This window comes from Heterocephalus glaber, unplaced genomic scaffold (genome assembly GCF_053883595.1).
Source record: "Heterocephalus glaber isolate CG9 unplaced genomic scaffold, H.glaber_assembly_v1.0 deba00001733, whole genome shotgun sequence".
Classification (NCBI taxonomy): domain Eukaryota; kingdom Metazoa; phylum Chordata; class Mammalia; order Rodentia; family Bathyergidae; genus Heterocephalus; species Heterocephalus glaber.
Window position 1 is genome coordinate 15,930,092 of NW_028258444.1, and position 16,376 is coordinate 15,946,467.

Consider the following 16,376-nt stretch of genomic DNA (forward strand, 5'->3'; position numbering starts at 1 on the left):
ACAGGGTCTTGATGTATAGTTGAGGCAAGCCTTGAACTCACTACGTAGTCCAGACTCTAAGCCACAGAGATCCTCCTGCATCAGCCTCCCAGTGCTGGGATTCTAGGTGTGTACCACCCAATTTAAATTTCTTATTTAAAAACTATAGTCTCGAGAATTAAGTCAGAGATGAATTGTTCAGTGCTTTTCCAGAGCTTATGAAGAAATTATGAATTAAGATAACAATCACTGGAGTTCTGAATACTGGAATACTGGATTTCTCAGAATGCTGGAATACTCAGAATACTGGAGTTCTCAGAATAATTTATAACACCCCAGCAAAAGGAATTTTTAAACCACCAAATACCAATAGCTTCCAGTAGAGGGGGGTAGAGGGTCAATTGATTTGACTGAGGAAAATCCAATTTAAAAACAATTTTGAATAAGACTTTGTATATTTACCTAATTCTTGCTTAATTTCTTGGCTTAATGGTTTTTAGATTGATTTGCATAATTTGCTTTCATTTTCTAACCAGTTGAAACATACTGTGACCAGCTATCATTCTAGATTGAACACTAAACACTAATAAATGGAAGGACAGTGCATTAGCTTCAAGGGCACTGCTCAGTGGACATTGCTTCCATTATTCCTCCCAAGACTTTCATTATTTTAGCATGGAGGCTGCATTCACTTAAGTCACTGCATGCCTCTCAATTCAAACCTATACTTACCTCACAAAGAATTAACTGTATAAGCATGAGCAATTTCAAAATTACATAAATGCTATTGTATTATAGATTTTAAGACTTCATGATTAAAGAGTCCCCAGAGGAGGAATTAATGACATTACTCAAAAAATATGCATTGGCAAAATGAAGCAGAAACTTTTATTTTCATAGGGTAGGGTTATCAGCCCTCTTTGAATACTTCTCTGACACATGTGACATCTTTGACTTTTTAATGCATTTCTAACACGAAATACTGTCTTAGGAAGGCTTTTTTTTTTTGAGATTTAACAGCTGTTAGGAAATCAACTAGTTGAAATAGCTAACACATGCCCTTCTACCATGTCTTTAGCTCACTGCTGAGAGGATCATAGCTTTAGTATAAACTTGGCCCACTCCTGAACTCTCGTCATGTCTGGACATTCCTGCCAAGCTGTGCCATGGCTATAGAAGAACTGTTTCTCTGAGGCTCCAGAGGTTCCTGGGAGAGTCAGGCAAGAAGATAGATTCAGAAGTAAATGGTGTATTAGTTGCTAAAGGGTAATTTTTTGGTCTAAGAAGAAAAACTGGAAGTAAGTCTAATGGGTGGCTTTTACACAAAAAGCATAGACTTGAAAGACAGAGGCAAAACCCAAGCTGCTTGAATGATTTTGTCTCTCAAGTGGCTCAGCAAGTGCAATAGTAGCAACCCAGTCTGGTGCTTTGAACTGATCAGGAAAATGGCCAATGAGTCCTCTTTATTCAGGGGCCAGGGCTGCCTTAGCTAGGATAGCCTGGTATTCATAGGCTGAACCACAATCCGGGACAAGTAACCTGCTCATTATTGAAATATAGAGAGACAAGGCCAGTCATTTTTATACTTGGAACAAAATATCCAAATTGAAATTGCTGGTTTAAAAACAAGTGCCCCATTCAGCTGTGTATTTAAAGTTTATTGGTTCAACTAATTCAGGTGACAGTTTAGTGACACCCCCAAAAAATCTTGATTACAAAATTCCAAAAAGCTTTTTCCCAGAGACCCTATGAAGTCCAAGGGAGAAGCAATTTTCATTATGTTGCTGAGTATATTGTTGGGGTTTATCTCTAATAACAGCTTTCATTGCCCCTGCAGGATGGACACCTAAATGCTAGCATGAGAATGGAGCACAGTGAAGAATGCAATGGTTATTTCTTTAAATTCTAAAATATTAGTGCACAGGCAGCTTAGCTTCAACAGTTCTTCAACAGAATATGAGCCCAAAGGAGACAAGAAGGTGATCTACCTCTTTTCAAAGAGAACGCTAAACCACAGGTGTCCCCTCTGTGACGGGAAGGAAGTCCCCAGTGAGGATGGTCTTGCTGGAACATGCCCTGGTGGGAGACAGGAGAGGGCCAGTGCCAGTCACCAAGAGTAGATTTGGTGCTGAGCATAGGTGAGCCACCTATTGGAGATGTCCAGAAGTGTTCATCTGATGGTAGGGATACTGCAAATCTTACAAGAATGGTTGAGACTGAGTGTCTGTGAAATATGAATTATAACAGCACATTAACTCCAGCAATGCATATAAGCTGGGAAGACAGGTTTCAGCTTTGCAGGAAAGCAATAAATGAATGTGAATTGAAATTAGAAGCCCTTGCTATCTCTCTTGGCAACACTGGCAAAATATCTGCTTGGGACATACATATTTGAATTTGTGGGTCCCATTGTGGAGCTGTATCTTCAGGAGATATTTATTGACCATTGCATTTTCAGCATTTATTGGGTGTTGTAGAGAATGCAAGAGAAATATGACTCTCCTTGACTTACAGACTTATGGTCTGGTGGGGAGATAACACAAGTACACAAATAATTTAGAAACAAAAGTGAGAGCTAGAAAGATACAGATACTTGATTAATTTTCATAACTAATATTTGCCACTAGTCCAAGTTGCTAGACTCGTGGTGTATAATTTCCCTAGGCTAACTTGAAGGAAAACAACACAACACATCACAACTCTCATTCAATTCATCTTCTCAAACCGCTCTTCCATTTGCTTGACTTTTATGTTCAACTGCCACCTTGTGAGAACAATGTATAAGAGAAGACTGAGTGGTATTAACACTAGCTACTAGGAATATTGACTAAAGCTCATATTTATGTGGCCTTTCCTCAGGCATTTCTTTATGCTTGTGCCAACTCCCTAATTTCACTGCATTCAAAATCCTTTCTTTGGATAAATTAGAATTATAAATGATAACTTTTAAAATATTATATTATCTCATCTAAGAAGACATTTATTATAAAATGCACCATTATTTTATGTACCACTAAGAAAAGAGTTGCCAATTAAATTATGCCTTTATGTATTTTTTATTGCTTAGAATTTTAAATCGATACTTACTAAAAGAGCTCTTTAAGGCTTATATAGAGGATTTTATTAAGTATCCAAATTATGCATGCACAAAAAGGAATATTTAAGCAAAATAAATTGCTTAACATATTCTAAAGCTTCACATTACATCTAACTTTTTCAAGTTGCTTTTCAATTCAGAGTGGTAGGTGCTTTTCCACATAATGCCTCCTCTATGCATCAAAGATATTGATGATGCACTGTGGCTTCTGTTAAATGTTTTTACTGAAGAAACAATGCTCATTTAAGTGTATATATGAATTTTCCCAAAATAAATACTTATTAAATCACTACCCAGGCAAGAAGCCATCCACAAACACCCAAGAAGCTTTGTGTTTTGTGATTGTTAATTGTGTTCTGTCAACTTGAACAGATTAAGAAATGCCTAGCAGATTAGTGGAGCACAGTTTTGGGTCTATCTATTGATGATTAATATGGATGATAACCACCTTGTATGTGGTTGGTACCACTGATAGGCTCGTAGCCTGAATGGGATAAAAGGGGAAAGAAGAAGGAAGTGCCTCTGTTTTGGAAGAGCTGCCACCTTTGCCCTTGCCTTTGCATGTCATTCAATTGCAGTTTCTCCAGTCTTGCAGAGCAAACTCTCACAAGCAAGTCTGCAGCAAGCTTCCAGGCCTTCCACCATGGACTGGTGCAGCACTCTTGATCCTTCTTGTTCTGTGGCTTCCATCTTCTTGGGCTGAGCAGCTTATGGGCTCACCCAGCTCTTCAGAATGCAGAGGGCCATTGTGGATTCTTCTGCCTGTGATCCTGTGGATAGCTATTGTGGACTCTCCTGTTTCTCATCCTGTAAGCCTACTCTTGCATAATTATATGTATATTTTCTGTTGATTTTGCTCCTTTTAAGAACCCTGATGAATATGTTCTGCCTCACAAGCACTGTCTTTGTACTTCTAAGGACAAGGACTAAAATGCCATTAGTGTATCATTATCAATTAGTATAGCAAATAGATTGCCTTTCTATGGTATATATGTAAATGGAATAATTCAGTATGCATCCTTTTGTGTTTAACTTCTTTTGCTAAGCATTATGAGATATTTCTTTATTGGGTGACACATGGTGTATTTATCCTTATTTTATTATATAAATATTCATCATTTTATTTATTGATTATCCAGTTGGTAGAAAATTGAATTTTATTTTACTGTAAATAATGCTGTGATGAACTATCTTGTATACATCTCTTTGTGCATGCATATGTTAGTGTATATTTAGGAGTAAAAATCCTGTATATTTTTAAACTTAGCAAATAATCCCAATGGTTTTCCAAAGTGGTTGTATCAATTTATATTCCAACCCACAGTTTTTGAGGATTTTTTATCTCATAAGGAAGCATTAATTTAATAATCAGAATCCATCTTACAAGAACTCTGCCCTAGATGAAGCCCTTGCTTAGTGAACAGGAAAGGGAGGCTGTTGTTCTCTGGAAAAGGGAAAAAATCTACTCTGCTGAGACCCAGGGACTCTCAAGGCTATCCACCCACATACTGCCACATGGGTAGACATTTGATAACCCCTCACATCTTTGGGTTTCACTCCTTTTCTATCAAGGTCCTCACTTTTCAAAGAAAACTCACCAGGGTCATCAGTCTTTTTATAGCTCTGCAAGCCTCATGATCAAATCTTTAACCTGATTTCCAGCAAGTCTCCTTCATGGGTACAGGATGTTGGAGTCTTTTAAAATACAAATGTAGAGAGCTTCTGGCCTTTACACACACTGTGGTTTGACAGTTGGCTGATATAAGTGTATTGTTTAAGGCTTCCATAAATTAACAAAACCCAAATAACCCTACAATCCTTGTAATTATCATTGCTTCCACATGTTTTGAGTGCTAGAGTTACTGCATAAGCCAGCATTTGTCCACTGGGTCCTCTGGGAATCAGCTATCAAAGCAGAGTGAGGGGTCAGGGGTGCAGATCAATGGGAAAGCTCTTGCCTAGCACGCACCAGTCCCTGGGTTCAATCCCCAGTATTGCAAACATAACAAAAAATAACAGCAACAAAGCAGTGTCAGAAGTTCAAGGGATTTTTTTGGGAAGGGGGAATGGCAATGAGAAATAAAGGAGAGAGAGCAGAGGTAGGCAAGAAAAACCTTCAAACTTCAATATAGATGGGTCATGTGAAAGGAGAGGGGAGAACAGACCTGGAAAGGACCTGCCTCAGATTGAACCTGCTAAATCAGGGAGATGTGGAACAAAGCCTGCCCGAGGCAATGCCTCACATTAACCCAGAATGGCTAGCACTGTGCCATGGTGTTCAGTCATTGGCTGGGAGCTGCCCAGGTCTTTCATAGGCACCAGTCAAGGGTTGAAGAAAAGTTTGAGGACAACTGCTGTCCTTCCACCAGGTTCTTCCTTGGAAATCTGGATAGTGAAGCTCCATGGCTGCTCCATATAATCCACTCTTCCTTTATATTGATGTACTATACAATAAGCCCTTCTGCCCTTGTCTGTGACTTCTGGTGGTTAAGCACTATCACCTGCCTTGTATTGGTAAGGTGACCTTTTCTTTGTTCTTTTTAGTCTTGTGTGTTTTCTTTCCAATTAGTTATCTAGTAACAAAAGGCCTTGAAATGTGGATACTTTGAATTTGTGTAATATTTTTATTTCTGCTTACTTTGTTTTGTCTACCTTCTGCATTAATTATAAAACAATGAAAATCAGATCAATAAGTTTGGTCTCCAGGCAGCAAAAAAATCCCAATCAATTTAACCTAAGGCATAACCTTTTGTAAACCTAATTCTTTAAAACCTCTGGGTTAAAAAAATTGATAAATATAACCAGCTTTTAAACATTTGTTTTGTTTGATACTATTTTGTACTGTAGATATGAGATCTATGGACAGAAAATAAAAAATACGTTGAATTGATCGAAATATTAGTATAATTGCACATTTCTCTTTAAAAAAGGGACTAAAATGTGACTGTTATGAAAGACAAAGTAAGGCTAAAGATTTATTCTGCATTATAGGAGGCTAAGAAATTATGAAGACTAAATGCTAAAGTGATCCCGGAATAGATCTTGGATGAAAAAAAAATTCCATGAAGAATGTTAGTGAGAAAGTTGAAAACATTAAAATAAGGACTGAAAAGTAGAGAGTAACAATTTTAAATTTACTGATACTTTAGAAAATATAATCTGAAGTGTTTGGGTTGGGAGAGAGAGAGATAAAAACCAATTGTGACAAATAGCAAAATTGAATAATGAGTCTAAGGAGTTCTTTATGAAACTTTCTGAAAATTTTGAATTATTTCAAAATAAAAATAACAAAAATATAAAAATGGTATAAGAAGGTACTCAAAAGGAACCCTTTGGTAGAGCTTAGGACCCAGCTTTTTACTGAAACTTGTGCTGCATTTTATCTATGGTTTATATTGTGATAAATATATGAATCACAGACTCAGTGTGGAATTTAGCTCTTATGGTTAAAGGTGATTGGAAATTAAAGGAGTTTGAATTTAATTTGGGTATCATATGGAGAGCTTAAGTACTAATACTAGGCTGACAGTAAGTCCTGGGAGCCTTTATCTTCTTCCGCAGCAATACTCAACCAGATGTTGAAGATGTAAATATGATTGTATCAGTTATGATGCTTGGTAAGTGATGGAGAGAATGATGCCTCACTCTCAGGACAACTCAAAAGCATTTCCATGAGTCTAAGCTCATGAATGTGTCTCATATATGAACCTGCATTGTGCTGAGATTAAGAACAACATCCTCACACTATCAATATTTACTTTTTCACAGCTCGGTAAATTAATCAAAATCTCCCTCTTTTTTCCCCAACAAAAGTAGCTGAATCTGAATAAGAACAATAAGCCCTGTTTTAACTTGCCCTGTTCCCATTCTCTTCCCCAGCTCTGAAATTGTGCTGAAAAACCAGCAACCCAGCAGCCAATGGCTTGGAAATGGTCAAAAGAGCCATTGCAACTATTGGAGCAGTCTGCAAGTTATGACAGTTTGTAGACGACAATCAGGGTGGAGGCACATGTTAAATAATCAATCAGACATTTATGCAAATAAAGATATAATTTTCTCCCCCATCAAAGTTCATGGACTGCTAAATTCTTGAAGGATGAAGTGCTTCTGATTAAAGTACACATGCAGAATCCTTTTGTTCTTCATGTGGATCCATGGCCAAAAATCAGAGAAATTTCACAAAATCCTGGTAATTGGTTCAGTTCTAACTATGCTGTTAGGCAAATTAAATAGAAGATGTTTGTTCAAGAGCTTGTGGATGTTAAGATGGGTGCAAGATACACAGTGAGTAATCAAATGTATCTGAATGCCATGTGTGTCAGGGGGAGTGTTTGCTGCCTTAGAAACATTTTCTTCTTTTTAAAATGGAAATGCCTAAAGTATGGAGAACCACGTCACCCAATGCTTTGGTCACAGACCTCCCCTATATAGTGCCTTGGGAGTTGTGGAGACCATAAGGCTTTCCATCAGCTTTCTGATGGGATCTTGGTGAGAATTGTGACAATGAAATCCATGTCATGGGGCTTTTCTTTGTTTTGCTTGACTCACCGCACTTAGTGTGAATAGAGTTTTTTCTATAAAGGTGTTGGTTTAATATAATTAGTCCCTTGGTTGAAGATAATTTGCAATTTCTGTGCACTGAAGCTGTCAAAGTTGCCAGTAACAGTAGGGGCAAACAAGAAGTTGACCATGAAGCTTAAAAAGAAAAGCTGAAGAATATGATGTCCATGGGAGTCATTTCAAAGTTTGAAAATATTCCTGGAACTCTAGGAATGCCATGCACATGTTCAGGCCCAGGAAAGAACTGAGAAGGCCTTAGGATTTTTCCTCCAATTAACTTTGAGTTTTTGTACAAGCAGAAAGAGAAGATTAAGTCAAAGTTGTACACTGCTTGCCTGAAAGTCAAAGATACACCTGACTCTGCACACAGAGTCCCTTGTTAAAACTTGGGAGACTTATTGCCTTGTGAAATTTAAGGAGCTCTCTGTCTATCCATTAACTGACTACTAAGATAACAGAGCAGATACTTCAGTGGCCAAACAAGACAAACGACAGAGATTTTTAAAATTAGTGAAGGAGAGTCACTAGGCAAACACAACAACATCAACAATACTAATCAGTAATAACCCATTCTGGGAAAACAGTATTTCTAGAGGTGTCACATTATGTTATTTAAAATCCCCTTATAATAAAAATTGTATGGTATATTATTAAAAACAAGAATGTGTGGTCCATACACGGGGGAAAAAGCCAATTAAAGCTATCCTCCAAGAAGACCAGATATCAAAGAACTAAGAAAATCATGACTAAGGATTAAAGTATGAGAATTATATCTCACCAAATAGAAAATTTCAACAGAGATATTAAAAATAACCAAATAGAAATTATAAATTGAAAAGTGTAATAGTACAAGTGAAAATTTTACTAGAGGTGTTCAATACCATATTTGAGCTGGGGAAGGAATCAGTGAACTTGAATCTAAGTTGATTGAGATCTTATAATACTATTCAAGACCTATAGAACACCATCAAGTATTTCAATAAACTCAGAATGGAAATTCCAGAAAAAGAGAAGAGAGGGAACAGGAAAGAATATTTGAAGAAATAATAGCCCATAAAACTCCAAATTTGATCATTTGATTCAGAAACTAAAACAAAGGAAACCTTGAATGGTTGCAAAAGAGGAACCACTTGTTGTTCACCAGGGATTATGAACAAGTTTAACAGGTAATTTCTCATCTGAAACCATAAAGATGCTGAATAAAAAATCTGTCAATAAGAATTCTATATTTAGAAAAACTATATGTTAAAAAGGGAGAAATCAAAACATTTCTAGACAAATAAAAACCAAATGTGTCTTTAGCAGACCTACTTTAGGAGAAATGCTAACAGGATCCCTTCAGGCTAAAATGAAACAATACAAGACAATAACTTAAATCCAGATGAAGAAATAGACTACAGTGAAAGGTAATTCCAAAAGTAAATATGTAAGAAATAGAAATATTGGATATAAAGGACAAGACAAAGCAAAAATAATAAATATTTTCTTCCATAAAGTTCCATTCCCCCCTTTTTTGTGATATATGGTCATACAAATCACATCTTTACACATTGTATACTCATGAATACTGATTTAGCATGTTAAAACAATAATATGACTTACCAACTCATAGAACACAGCTAAAGAGGTGAGTAGAGGACAAAGTATAACTGTAAATGGCTGCCTATAAATGAAGATCCCAAATCAATAGCTTAACCTACCACCTGAAGAAACTACAAAGAGCGAACTAAACCCAAAAGAAGAGAAAAAAAGAAATAATAAATATTAGGGAGGAAATACATGAAATAAAAAAGCAATAAAGAAAATCAATAAAACCAAATATTTAGTTCTTTTTAAAAAACTAACAAAATTGATAAACCTTTGTGTAGACTGATAAAGAGAAAAAGAAATATGACTCAAATTAATAAAAATCAATAGCCAACCCAGGATACACTGATCTTACAGAAATAAAATGATTATAAGGGAACAATTTTTAAGCCAATAAATTGATTAGCAGATGAAATTGATAAATTCCTAAAACAAAACAACTGAGACTAAAATAAGACTGAACAAGCCTATATTAATCAAAAACTGAATCAGTAATCAAAAATCTTCTTACAAGGAAATTAAAGAGTCCAGATGACTTCACCAGTGAAATCTAGCAAATGTTTGAAGAAAATTAACACCAAACTTTCACAGTGTTCCAAGAAATAGACGAAGAAAGAATACTTTCCAACTCATTACTATGATATCAACTCTTACTATTACTATGATATCAAAACCTGATAAGAAGAGAACACTATAGACCAATATCCCTTATGAATATACGTGCAAAAGTACTCAACAAAATATTAGCAAACCAAATTCAATAATAAAGAGAAAAAGTTATGCACTATGACCACATGAAGTTGATCCCAGGAATGGAGAATTGGTTCAATATAACCAAATCAATCAGTGAAAGACACCATATTAATAGGATAAAGAACAAAAACCACAAAATCATCTGAATAGATGTAGCAAAAGCATTTGACAAAACTCAATATCCCAAGATGTTCTCCAAAATAGGAATACAAAGGAAATTTTTGAACATGATAAAAGGCATGTATGAAAAACTCACACTTAACATAGTATTGGAAGAGAGAGCTTTCCTCCTAAGATTATTAGATCAGGAACAAGGCTCTCATTTCTTCTACTTAACATTGCACTGAAGGTTCTAGTCAGAAAAATCATGTAAGAAAGAAAGTCATTCAAATTAGAAAAGAAGTAAAAGTTTTTATTCCCCAGTGGTATTATTTTAGTAAAGAATATGCTAGCAAAGCAAAAAAAAAAACAGACAAAAAACAACCCTGCTAAAGCTAATAAGTAAGTTCAGCAAAGTTGCAGAATGTAAGATCAATACATACAAATCAATTGCACTTCTATGCTGTAACAATGAGCAGTCTAAAAATAAAATTATGAAAACAATTCCATTTATATTAGCATAAAAAGTACAAAATACTCAAAACTTAGCAAAAGAAGTACAAAATTTGTATATCAAAAGTGACAAAAGAATGTTGAAAAATTTAGATAATAACTGAAATAAACAGAAAGGTATCCCATACTCATGGGTTGGAATACCTAATTTTGTCAATATGGCAATACCCCTAAACTGATCTACAGATTCATTGTGATCCTTATCAAATCCCAGCTGTCTTTGTTTGGTAGAAACTGACAAGCTGTTTGTAAAAATACATATGGAAATGCAAAGAACCAAGAATATAAAAAAACTACCCTGAAAAAAGAACAGTTTTGAAAATTTCCAAATTCAAAACTTACTACAAAGCTACAGTATTGAAGTCAGTGTGATTAGTGCATAAGGATAGATGTACAGATTAGTGAAATAGAATTGAGTCCACCAATAAACTCAGTCGACTGTGCTTGCTTCAGCAGCACATACACTGAACTCAGTTGATTGATTTTTCAGTTTTTAATTTTTTAGTAGTACATGTATGAAGTACATAATGATTACATTTCTTGTGGGGAGTTGGTACATGTACATAACACGTCTCAGTTCTTTCTTATCCTCTTTCCTTGTGTCCCCTCTCCCCACCCTCTGACTCTTGATCTCCTCATTTGAGTAAAATCTATCTCCCTACTTTATATTATCTTTTATTTTGCTCTTTATATTTTGGGTTTATGACCTAAGAGAAACCATGCTGTACTTAAGCTTGTGTGTCTGATTATTTCTACTTAATATTATTGTCTCACGGTGAGTCCATTTTCCTACAAAAAAATCAAGTTCATTGTTCTTTATGGCAGAGCATTACTCCATTGTGCATCAATACAGCATTTTCTTTATCCACTGATCTGTTGATGGACATATAGGCCATTCCTAAGATTTAGATATAAACATGGGCATATGCATATCCTTGAAATATGATGTCTTTAAATCTTTTGGGAAGATAACTAGAAAGGTAATACCTGTGTCAAATGGAATTCCTACTTTCTTTTTTTTAAGGAATCTCCATAGTGATTTCCACAGTGGTTGCACCAGTTTACATTTCCCCCAACATTCTACGAGGGTTCCGTTTTCTCTCTTTTTTTTTTTTTTTTCTTTTTTGCTTAAATTCTTTTATTGACACATTTTAGGTATACAATACGTTTACATTTATCATTGGCTGCTTGTACCTGTACATGATGCATCTTGGTTCTTATTTTTTCCCCATTCCCTGTGCTCCCTTCACCCCTCCACCCTTCCCTATTTACAAAGACTTTGTTTCCATTTTTTCCTTTTCTCATAATTTCTCCTTTCCCTCCTTTCCTTTCCCCTTCCCCTCTCACTTCCCCTACCCCTTTGGACCTTTTCTTCCTATTTCAGATTATCAATTATTCATTTTAATCATTTTAATCCTTATTTACACTTTCATTTTCTCACACCAGAGAAACTATTTGGTATTTACACACGTGTGTCCTATTTATTTCACTTAATATCCATCCATGGATATTAATATGGCCTCAATATCCATCCATTTAGCTATAAATGTCTCTAGTTTCTCATTCTTTATGGCTAAGTAGGACTCCATTTTATATAAAAAAATACATCTTCTTTATCCAGTTTCTAGTTGATGTGCACTTGGGCTGTTTCCAAGCTTTAGCTATTAGAAACTGTGCAGCTATAAACATGAGTGGCACTTATATCACTGTGGTATGATTCTTTTAATTCTTTGGGGAAGATACCCAGCAGGGGAATAGCTGATAGGACCTCTAGTCCTAGTTCTTTGAGGTATCTCCACACTGATTTCCACAGTTGCACCAGTCTGCACTCCCACCAACAATGGAGAAGGGTTCCTTTCTCCCCACAGCCCCGCTAGCATTTGTTATTGGTTGATTTCTTGATAGCAGCCATTCTTTCTGGGGTGAGGTGGAATCTCAGTGTTGTTTTCATCTGCATCTCTCAAATGACCAGTGATGTTGAATATTTTTCATATGTTTATTTGCTGCTTTCACTTGTCTGAGAAATGTCTGTTCATTTCAGATGCCCATTTTTAAATTGGATCTTTAAATTTGAGGGGTCTGATTTTTTTCAGTTCTTTATATATTCTAGATAGTAGACCTTTGTCTGAGGTACAGCTGCTAAAATTTTTTTCCCACATTGTAGGTTGTCTCTTAGCTCTGTTGGTGGTTTCTCTTGCAGGGCAGAAGCTTTTTAATAAGATGAGATCCCAGTTGTTGATTCTTTGTGCTAGTTCCTGTGCTACTGAGGTTTTGTTCATAAAGTCTTTTCCTATGTCAATGTCTTCAAGAGTTCTACTTAACTTATCTTCCAGCAAGTTTAGTGTTTCTGTTTTAATATTTAGATCTTGAATCCACTTCAATCTTAGTTTACTGCACAGTGATAGATATGAGTCTAGTTTTAATCTTTGGCAGGTTGAAATCCAGTTTTTCCAACACCATTTATTAAAGAGGCTATCTTTCCTCCAGTGAGGATGGTTGGCTCCTTTGTCAAAGATGAGATGGCTGAATGTGTCTGGAGTTGTGTCTTCATCTTCTAATCTATTCCACTGATCCTCGGGTCTGTTTCTTTGCCAGTACCATGCTGTTTTTATCATGGTAGCTTTGTAGTATAGTTTCAAGTTGGGGATTGTCATACCCCCGGCCATGTCTCTGTTGCTTAGAATTGCTTTTGCTATTCTAGGTCTCTTCTGGTTCCAAATGAATTATTGGATTGTTTTCTCTAACTCTGTGAAATATATTGTTGGAATTTCAATTGGCATTGCATTAAAATCTGTATAGCAGTTTTGGAAGTATGGCCATTTTCACTATAGTGGTTCTTCCTATGCAGGAGAAAGGGATGTCTTTCCATTTTCTTATATCCTCTTTGATCTCTTTTTTCAGTGTTGTAGTTCCCAATGTAGAGGTCTTTTGCTTCCTTTGTTAGATTGATTCCTAGATATTTCATTTTCTTGGATGCTATTGTGAAAGGAATTGTTTCTCTAATTTCTCTTTCAGTGAGTCTGTTATTTGTGTACAAGAAGGCTATTGTTTTTTGAGTGTTGACCTTGTATCCAGCTACTCTACTGAATCTGTCAGTTAAGTCTAGAAGTCTTTTGGCAGAGTTTTTTGGGTCTTCTATGTAGAGTACCATATCGTCAGCAAATAATGACAGTTTAACTTCTTCCTTTCCTATCTTTACTCCTTTTATTTCTTTCTCTTGTCCAGTTACTGTGTCTAATGTTTCCAGAACTATATTGAATAGGAGTGGTGATAGTGGACATCCTTGTCTTGTTCCTGATTTTAGCATGAAGATTTTCAGTTTTTGACCATTTAGTATGATGTTAGCTGTTGGTTTTTCATAGATAGCCTTAATCAGGTTGAGATAAAGACCTTTTATTCCAATTTTCTGTAGGGCTTTTATCATGAATGAGTGTTGGATTTTGTTCAATGCTTTTTCTGCACTATTGAGATAATCATATGGTTTTTTTCCTTGACTCCATTAATATAGTGTATTACATTCATTGATTTACATATGTTGAACCATCCTTGCACCCCTGGGATAAATCTGACTTGGTCAGGGTATATGATCTTCCTGATGACCCTCTGTATTCTGTTTGCCAGTATCTTGTTGAGGATTTTTCCATCTGTGTTCATTAGTTAGACTGGCCTGTAGTTCTCTTTTTCAGTTGGGTATTTCCCTGGTTTTTCAATCAAAGTAACACTTGTTTCCAGGAGTGAATTTGAAAGTATTGCTTTCCTTTCAATTTCACTGAAGAGTTTAAAGAGTAATGATGATAGTTCTCTAAATATCTTGTGGAATTCAGCAGTGAAGCCATCAGGACCTGGGCTTTTCTTTGTTGGTAAATTTTTAATTATGTTTTCAATTTCACTGATTATAATTGGAATGTTTAGAATTTTTATATCTTCTTCATTTAACTTTGGCAATTCGTATGTATCTAGGAATCTGTTCATTTCTTCAGTGTTTTCCATTTTATTAGAGTACAGGTTCTCGAAGTAGGTATTGATGATCTTCTGGATTTCTGCTGGATCTGTTGTGACTTCACCTTTTTCATTCTTAATTGCATGGATTTGAGCCTTTCCTTTCCTCTTTTCAATAAGGTTGGCTAATAATAAGGTTATTGATTTTATTTATTCTTTCAAAAAACCAACTCTATGATTCATTGATTTTTTTGTATCATTCTCTTAGTCTCCATTGCATTGATTTCTGCTCTGATCTTTATCATTTCCTCTCATGTACCAGCTTTGGGTTTGTCATGCTCTTCTTTTTCTAGGAGCTTCAGGTTCAGCATTAGGTTGTTTATTTGAGCTCTCTCTGTTTTCCTAATATGGGCATTCACTGCTATGAATTTCCCTGGTAGAACTGCTTTCATTGTGTCCAATAGATTCCTGTATGTTGTAGTGGCATTATCATTTACTGGTAGAAGCTGTCTAATTTCTTCTTTAATTTTTCTGTGACCCATTGGTTGTTCAGGAGAATGTTATTCAATTTCCACGTGTTTGTGGAAGTAAAGACTTTGTTGCCATTTTTTCATTTTCTCATATTTATTCCATTCCTTTCTTTCCTTTCCCCTACCCCTCCCACTTCCCCTTCCCCTTTGCCCCTTTTCTATAGAATGTGGTGATGGTTACACAACTTTATGAATATATTAAAATCCACTTTACATTTTATATAGGTGAATTTAATGGTATTTAAGTTATACTTCAATTTTTTAAAAAAACATTGCAATTTTGTCTTCTTTTCTGAGATCTTTGCCCATGGAATACACTGTGAGAGAATTATTTAACTTCTGCCCAGAAAACAGAGTTAGAATAACAGGATAAACATTATAAGAAGGAAAATTTCATGTCAGTGTTGTTCAGCCATTCAAACAATAGTCAGTGATAGATTCTGTTTTAGTATATATATCTTAGGGATATAGTTTGAACTGGATGGAAATGGACTGTGCTTTCAAAGATTATAGAGTCTAGTCAGAGAACTTCCTGTAGTAAGAGTTTTCCAAAAGTAAAATAATCTACCTCCAGGGTGTTAAAATGCTTTCTCAGTATTCCAGTGTTCAAACAGGGGCTGGATTACCTACCACATGTTGCAGTGTTGTAGGTGTCAATCAAGTCCTGATACGTGCCAAAGTCATCTAAATCTAATTTGACCCGAAATTCTAACGTTCTAACAAGTCTCATCAATGCGCCAACACTTGATGGTTTGGTCTTAGTAGGAAAGAGAGTTAATGAACGTTTCTGGATTTTGGTCCTATTTTTCAAAATACTCATTACAGAATTGGAAGCATTAAAAAGAGACCGCATGTGGTCTCCATTGCAACTATAATGAAAACAATTTTTCTTTCATTGTACACTCTTTGTTTGTGTCCAGCCTGCTCAAACGATGTGTAGGTTTTATTGTTTTGTTCCTACCTGTCTGACTTATCTACTCTTTAAAATTGATTGCAGTTGTCATGACACAAGAGGAAGAACGGTTGAGGTTAACAAAGGTCTCTTCCAAAAGAAGTGGAACATGCAGGATATTTAGGGTGCAATGGACTCAAATTTAAATCATGGTTTCTCCTCTTAATAAATGAGTGATGTTCTTTAAGTTACTATGTTTTCTGAGCCTCAATATTTTTATCTGGAAAAGAATTTAACTTGCAAATCTGTTGAATGCTTTAAAATTATTTATGATCTTGGTGTACAGGAATGGTAAGTGTTACCATCAATATGATTTTAATAGCACAAAGGTTAATTAAGAACTAAGTGCAGTCTTTTTTTCTTTTCA

The 16,376-nt window shown here is 35.6% G+C and overlaps 1 long non-coding RNA gene across 4 annotated transcripts in view; it reads left to right on the forward strand.

Annotated features, from left to right (window-relative positions):
• The window catches only part of LOC110345494 (uncharacterized), a 326,656-nt gene that overhangs the window by 296,383 nt on the left and 13,897 nt on the right, over positions 1-16,376 (forward strand). The window contains exons 9-10 of one of the 4 annotated variants that reach the window (XR_015446889.1): positions 1-3,885; positions 6,956-16,376. The exon at positions 6,956-16,376 is cut by the window's right edge and continues 13,897 nt beyond it. This is a non-coding gene — a long non-coding RNA (uncharacterized LOC110345494). The other 3 variants (XR_015446887.1, XR_015446886.1, XR_015446888.1) reach the window with 3 other exon arrangements.